General features: G+C 35.3%; 1 pseudogene; it reads right to left on the bottom strand.

Moving 5' to 3' along the window:
- Positions 1 to 3,248: 3,248 nt before the first annotated feature.
- On the bottom strand, positions 3,249 to 5,550 carry LOC120126028 (annotated as a pseudogene).
- Between the last annotated feature and the right edge of the window lie 2,994 nt (positions 5,551 to 8,544).

Below are 8,544 nucleotides of genomic sequence, written 5' to 3'. Positions count from 1 at the left end.
AACAGGGAGATAAATGTCGTGGCATCTTTGCCGGTCGCCTATCATGAGGTGATGGTGGAGAAGAGGCTCGATGATGTGACAGAATAGGTGATGACTCTCGTTGTGGAGGTGTATATTCGGGTCGATCAGGTGATGGCTCTGGGTGAGGTGATGGCTCTCGAAGTGGTGGCTGCTCATCATCCGTGCCATCAAAAAAATGCTTACTAGCTTGCCACCAATCAGTGACAAGCTCAGCTTACGTGGGTGTCAGCCCCTGTAATGGAGTGTTGGCCTCCTAAAATATAAAAGCTCAAACAAAGTTAAACGTGTACTAGTAATAACTTGTTTATAAACATATGGTAGTATTTGTGTTAACTTACATTATTTATTGTAGTATACGGTAGTAAATCTTCCCATTGCTGCAAGGACCGTTTCCTCTTCCAGAAAATAGCCCTAGGAATATCATTAGAAATTTTTAATGCATATGTCTGCATGGCGGGAAAGCCTCAAATATCCAAATTACAAAAATAAAACAAACATTAGTAATTGTTAAAGAATTAATTATAATTTTGGAACATTATATAAAATTATTACCTTAAAGGCCCAAATAAGCCTGACAAAGTGTATTTGGAACCATCGCCACGCAAACTTTTTCGATCATCAAAGGCAGACGAAACTTATTCCATGTAGCTCTCCATAGATACGAACCCACGGAAACAGGTTCATGCATTTAGGTCCTCTACCAATTTAATTAGATCATTAGGAATAGGTTGTCGGGCCTCTCTGCCTAAAAAGCCGGCTTGCAAAAGTATTAGAAGGCATACTCGGACAACATCGACGTCATCCATCCGAGTAAAACCATCTTTCTTATTCAATAATCTCGTCAAGTCTTCCACGTGTAAATTCGACTTCTCCGTTGACAGCTCAGGAAAACCTGGGAAAACCATGATAGACAGGTAATATGTCTAGTGTACTGATCTACATCATCGTGTCCGAAGCGTAGACCGGTGATTAAGCAAAACTCCTCCTGCCCAAAACGTATACGCCGGTGGAAAATCAAACCATATCTCTTCATCACGACATTGTATAGTCTCTGGTAGATCGCTAGTCATGGTTTGAAGAAACAGATGGGTCAACATACATCTCCACCCGGATGTTGTACTTTCAGCCATGGCCCGAAGCAAGTATCCTCAAATATTTTTCTTTGTGCAGGTGAAAGCTTCGACGCAATTGTTTGGCCAGGCTTACTTTATTAAGGTCAATTGAGCCGAATAAAGTTCTGCAAAAACAATAACATACCAATTAGATATACCAAAACTACACTGTGAAGATATAACAAGAACATAAACATAAAGAGTAGTAGTTTATTCTTCAAACTTAAATTTGCAACACTGTGAATTTAGTATTTGTTTTGTTTTTTGGTTGAAGTAATGAAATTCATTCAAGTTTCAATTTGCAGAAGAAAATAGTTTCTGAAACTTTAAATCGCAACACGAAACCGCAACACGAAAATGACTATCGCAACGCGAATTTGACTATCGTAACGCAAGAATCGCAACGCGAAATGAAAATCGCAACGACAGAATCGCATTGCAATAGTCATTCTCGGTTTCAAATACTAAAATTGAAAGAAACTTGAATGGATTACATTACTTCAACCAAAAGACAAAACAAAGATAAATACTACTTCACAGGGTTAAAGACTAAACAATTTAGCAGTATTGGCAGCAATCGAATGAATAAATAAGCAATCTAAGTGAAATGGTTAATCTATTATTGAAACACCAGTAAACTTATCATCAATTTCAATATGAAAAACCTAATAATAATGCAAAAATTTCAAAATAAAAATAATAAAAAAACTAACCCTCGGTGGTTGATTTGGTTGATTTTCCATTTCTGATCATGAATGATTTCGCCGAAGATGGAGACTGATATCGTCGGAGATGAGGAGTGATTTCGTCGGAGATGGGGACGGATGTCGCCTTAGAGAGTGAGAGATGGAGATGAGATTGAGTTATGATTTAGGGTTTTAGGTTATGAGTTACGATTACGGGATATACTGTGGACGGTTCAGTGTTCCTATATATTAATATATTCGTGTTTGGAATTTGAAAAAAAAATACGCGTTGGATACGAATGGCGCTATGTAAATCGCATTGCGATAGTCAGATTCGCGTTGCGATTTACATATTCGCATTGCGATTTACGTATTCGCATTGCGATTTACGTATTCGCATTGCGATTTACGTATTCGCATTGCGATTTACGTATTCGCATTGCGATTTACGTATTCGCATTGCGAATTAGGAAAATCGCAACGCGGATTTGGAAAATCGCAATGCGATAGTCAGAATCGCGTTGCGAATCTGGAAGCTGATTTGCGATACCTGAGATCGCGTTGCGAATTATCGATCGCATTGCGATTTAGTTGGTCATTTTGGCAAATCCAAAAAAAGTTGGTTAAAATCGTATATTATAAGGCATTTTTGGTCACTGAGGTTATTTTCTCTTTTTGTTTACATCTTTGTATTATTTTGTAAAAAAGAGTGATTCTAGGTTAGCCTTTGAAAAATTAGAGAGTCGTAAAGGTTAATCTTAAGCCTAGAAAAAGAAAGATTGAATTACTGAATATGTTAGAAATCTTTAATGTGAAGCTAAAATAATGGATGCAGATTTTATTGAATCACTATAAATTCTTGTGTAAATTTTCTTATCTATTTACTTTCACACTCAATTTTTCTAAAGGGCAATTCATCCCTCTTGACACTTTTCCGATTGATCAATAGTCTCAATAATGCTAACAAATTCCAAAAGTAAAAAAAAACTCTAATTCTTAGTTTTATTTCTACTCTGACTTAGAATTTTTCAAAAGTAAAAAAAAAACGAAGGTATTTCGATCAAATTCCTACAAGATCAAGCATAATTTTTTTACTAAATTGTTTTTTAAACGTAAAAGGAAAAATAAATAAACAAATTGTCTGATTGAACTGAATTCCGAAGATCCAGTCGGTTCAACGTCCTTTACCTTCGCAGGGAACACGAAAAACCGGTTTATATTTGGATATGGTTATAATATATGCATGAATACGAATAAATGCTCTTTGCTATAAGCCTAAAACTACCATTTCAAACCTATTTCTATGACTCCCTCTCCTAACATATACAGATCTATACACAAAACATGTCTTATATAATCTACGCTAACATCGTCTAATCCTTTCTTAACCACTTTCCTAGAACTCGAATGATGCATCATCGGAAAACAGCAGTGTAGAGCTGAGCAGCCACTTATTTTCTGAAGACCAAGGAAGCAACCGTAGTGGAACATGAAGATCAGCATATCTGCTATGAGCCTCCAGTCATGAAACAGTTACTGCTACCAGAACTGCCCATTGCAAAAGGTATATCACGGACTGAAACTTCACGGTACGAGTTCTGACGTCTCGAGAATTTCCAGACACTCTTGTAAGTCCAAGTACTTGAGCTGGAATGTCCCATATTGGATTTTGAACCTTTTGGCAACTTCTTCGTATGGTTGGAAGCACCCTGAAGATGGCTCGAACTTAAAGCGGATGGTATTGTCTTTATAAGTAGCTTTCACCGTGATTTTCGAGCTGCTGTCAACTGAAACTGTCTTAAGGTTTGAATCCTCTGCCTCCTCAAAACTCTAAGAGCTTGATGAACTTCTATGCAACATCAAACAAGAGCCATTTAAGGAGTCTGCCATGCTTGACGTAGGTCCGTGGTTATGTTCAATAATCCCGTCATCTCTCTCCATTCGGATATCAACAGAAGCAGTAGTAGCAGCCATGGAATTTGAGCTGAGGCACAAAATGGTAGTCAGAATCCTCAACTTTTGGATTCCACTCATTAAATCCCCACCTGTGACCTACTTGTAAATAAGAGCCAGTAGTTGCATTTTCCGAAAAGTCCTAGTCAGAGTGCCAAAGCTAGCAGCCTCGAACGATCCCGAATCTAGACCAACCCACCTAGAGTCCAAGGTACTTTGAACGAGCACACTCCTTGCAGCATCTCGGTTATTTACACCAACAGAACACTCATCTTCCTCCAACTTAACCACTGAATTTTCCTCATCAGGGCAAGATGCTAGTGGTGCTGATGACTTCCCTCGATTGACGGGTGAATGTATTAGGGTGGGAGGGTTATTATTGGAGAATACTAATGCTTTCTGGCTATCAACTTCCTGGATTACGGTGCTTGCTGCAACAAATCTTCCTGTGGCTGGATCAAACTTTAATCCTCCTTCAACCCCTTGCACAGAGTCAAGAACAGTTTGTATCTTTCGTAAAGATCGATTCACCTTGTTAATCTCTCAAGGTCCCATGTTGTCTGCATATCCTTTTCAGGGTAGTAGGGAAAACTACAAGGAGCAGGTAATCAAAGGTCAATCAGGGATTAAAATCTGTGGCATGAACAAGTGCTAAAAAATAATGTTCTAACACTTGAGCATGTTCCCATGTTCTACCGATGATTCATTTTTCATAAGTACATATATCTGACGCATATCAGAACATATGTATAAAGAAATGATCTTCCAACAGACACCCGAGTCCAATTAAGATACGTAAGTATGTAATTACTAGTACTAATAACTATTTGCTGGAGCACATAGACTCGTGAGCAACTATTTCTAGTTGCATTTAATTGTGATACGCAAGAAACAGTTCTGCATTATTTCCTTGATTGAGCCAAAATATATTTCAGTCATAATTTGATTCGAAGAATTTCCTACAGTAAAAAAATTATGCTCAAACCTTAAGAATCTAGAGATTGCTCAAGAATTATTAATAACTTAAAAAAACCATACTACATGAATCATTCAAGAATATAGCTTCATGCAGAAAACCCTTTGGGAATTGGGAAGCTTTATGTATTTAAAGAGGTTTAGAAGTGCAATGTGTAAGAAAATCTATGCTACTTGAAGCAATGTGTAAGAAAATCTATGCTACTTGAAGCAATGTGCAAGATAATCTATGTTACTTGGGTTCAAGTACGCCGGATATAGGTATGTGTCCAACACAGGTAATTTTCATTTCTTTTTAAATTTTTCCATGTATTTTACCGTCTTCGGACTATACATGTCCAGATATGCATTGGATACAAATATCATATAGAATTATTTCAAGAATATAGAATTATTTCAAGAAAAATGAAGAGATTGGGTATTGTACAACCTAATATAGTAAACTCGGTAACAAACATAGATAAATTTCACAGAAACCAGATCGTAATGAAAAATATAATAACTTAGTGATGCATAAAACAAATAATCTCGGGACTTACCACCTATGCTTTTTGCAGCATCCTTCAGACTCCCGGAGAAGTACTGCCGAAGAACACTCAAGCTCACATTTTTTTCTGCTGTATTTATCTTCTTTTCTATGTGCCTCCGTGGCCTGGTCATTGCCTACAACAATAGGTACTCAGATATTACTCAACTGCGTAAGCTTGTCCACACCACACCAGCCGTTAAGACATGAAAAATCAGCACCACTAAAATAAAGGTATGTATTCATACAGACAATCATATAGTTGTGTTTACCTATTTCGTTCTTCCAATGGGTATAAAGTCTTGGATAATATATCTAACGATAAACTATCACTCATCTCTGACTTTACCTACGTGAAATCAACACACGTTAAATACTTATTTATGAGACATATTATTGTAAAGAAACATTTCTATATACAGAAGTATATCATGTTTATTTGGTTTCGAACTACTTCGTATTATCCATAAGGATTATATAATTCCCTATTATTTAAACAAAATTTCTTTCATACTATCATCGAAAACATTCTTAGTATGTCCAACATACCTTTCTTTCTGTGGCATCCTTTCATGCGTTTTTTATGCACCATTATTAATTTCATTTATGACATCCTTTCATGCCTTTGATGCACCGTTATACATTTCATTTATGGAATCCTTTCAAGCCTTTTGTTTCAAATAGATGAATGAAACCATTTATATCAATTTGCACTGTTAAGCATTTAGTCTTTTACCCAAAGGCATTTAGCCTTCAATCTAACTGTCATAATTGACACATTTCTTCCAAATGCACAGCTAGGCCATTAATCTTTTACTCAAAGGTATTTAACCTTTCATCTAACTCGCATAATTGACACCTTTCTGCCAAATGCACAACTAGGCCATTAATCTTTTTCTCAAAGGTATTTAACCTTTCATCTAACTAGCATAATTGACCCCTTTCTGCCAAATGCACAGCTAGGCCATTAATCTTTTACTCAAAGGTATTTAACCTTTCATCTAACTGACATAATTGACACCTTTCTTCCAAATGCACAACTAGGTCATTAATCTTTTAGTCAAATGTATTTAACCTTTCATCTAACTGGCATAATTGACACATTTCTGCCAAATGCACATCTAGGCCATTAATCTTTTACTTTATAACACTTTCTACTCGAATAATTATTCATAATATTAATTAACTCTTTCAATTCATTATAAATTCTATAGTTTGCACACCTAGCACCAATACTATAATTCACAGACTAATTATAAGTTACATGGTTTGCACCCCACTACAATACGGAAATTCATAAACTTCTTATAAATTTCTTAGTTTTGCACACACAATGCCCATACGGAAATTCATAAACTTATTATGAATTTCTTAGTTTTTGCACACATAATGCCATTTGATAATCACCATACATATATTAAGCAACATGCATCTATGACTATCATAACATATAAGTACATAATAAATGCACTCACTTGGTAATCCCTGCTAATAAGATGTAGATATGTCTGGCTATTCATCAAATTTATCTTTACCCTTTTTCTTGCTAGATTCAAGAGCTTGGTTATGATCTACACAAGAATCCATTAAAGACATATACCATACCAAATGTTAGTATATTCCCTAACATTTATACGTTAATAATACTCAAAAGTACTATTATTTCAATTTCTATAACAATTTCAACCTATCTTTTAGTTCCAAGCTCAATAGTATCGATACCCCTACCATGGTATCAATACTTCTATACTATGGTAGTGATATCTTTCTCTCAGTATCGATACTCCCTTTCGGTATCGATATCATTTTCGCATTCTGTTATCCATGGTATCAATACTTTCCCTTTTAGTACCGATACCCCATCAGTATCGATACTAATTGAATCGGTACTGATACTGTTCGTCACCTTTCTACACCTTTAAGCCTATAATATCGATATTGTTCTATCAGTACCGATACCCTTACCTAGATTTACCATTTTCAGCCCGATTTTTACTACATTTCCCCCTCTAATCTCTTACTTTTACCTCCAATAATACTATTAAACTCTTTTTTACTTAACCCAACTAACTTTACTTCATTTAACCTATTATAACATCTAAAATCAACATAGAACATTCAACTCAAGAATTATATCACTTTATCTAGCATATTTTTACTCATATATAAAGCTTCTAATCTATTATTTACTTCTTTGACTAGTCAAATATACTAATAAACATCAGTAAAAACTCATATTCCAACATATCCTTCAAAAACTCATTTTCTTAAATCTCAAATATGTCAACGATTTCCTAGTTTTAATCTTACTTAACCCTTCATTAGCTTCCATAATACTTAAGCTTCCATAATACTTAATGTTCTAATAACAACCCAAAAACAAGAGGAAGAGCGGGTGAAATTAAATCTTACCTTTAGCTATCGAGGATGGTCCTTGTATGGGGAGGAAGAAGAAAAAAGATAACTCTCTTAGTTTTACTTTCCCCATTTTTCTTCCTAAAATCTTTAATAAGGAATGAATTTTAAATTCATTTCTCCTTAAAGGATCAAAATACCCTCTACATTCATTTATACAAATTGGTCTTAAACATTATTCCAAACATTTCCTATCTTTTTATTATTTATACAAATAGTCTTCAAATTCTCCCCCTTAAGAAAATTTGTCCTCGAATTTAAAGAAGTACCTGAAAAGAAGGGGTATGGAAACTGCTTCCGCATATCCTCATATTTTCCCAAGTAGCTTCTTCTACCTTATGATCGTAAACAACCATCTTGAAGTTCAGCTTTTCCTCTAATAGTACTTCAGACATTTTGCTAAAATTTTTGTGCTGACTCTTTTCAAACCAGGCCACTCAACTGACTCTTTAAATCTTGGTACCTCTTGTTTCCACCTAAATGCTAGTCAATGGACTTAATGCCTCAACAATAATATCTTTCTAAATTATAAATCATCAAGAATACAAAGTCTCCCACGATAATACGAACATCCGTCGAACCTGACCTCAAAAGTCCTTAATCTCTTAATTTTCTACTTATAAAATTCTTATTAAGAATTTTCGTCTTTCTCTCAGGTTCACTCTCTTCAATTCCACAAGTATTTTAGGCTTTTGTAATTAGCATCACTATAGCACCGCTTACTAGACAGATAATGATGTCAAATCTTTTAAGGCAACTCGACTACTGCCGACTCTAAATCATGCGTAGATAATTCCTCTTGTGAGTCTTTAACTTTATCGAGGCATATTCCACAACCTTGCCTTTGTGCATAAGC

Source organism: Hibiscus syriacus, unplaced genomic scaffold (genome assembly GCF_006381635.1).
Source record: "Hibiscus syriacus cultivar Baekdansim isolate YM2019G1 unplaced genomic scaffold, ASM638163v2 tig00110450_pilon, whole genome shotgun sequence".
Lineage (NCBI taxonomy): Eukaryota > Viridiplantae > Streptophyta > Magnoliopsida > Malvales > Malvaceae > Hibiscus > Hibiscus syriacus.
Note: the sequence above shows the minus strand (reverse complement) of the source record. Positions and strands in the feature narration are given on the sequence as shown.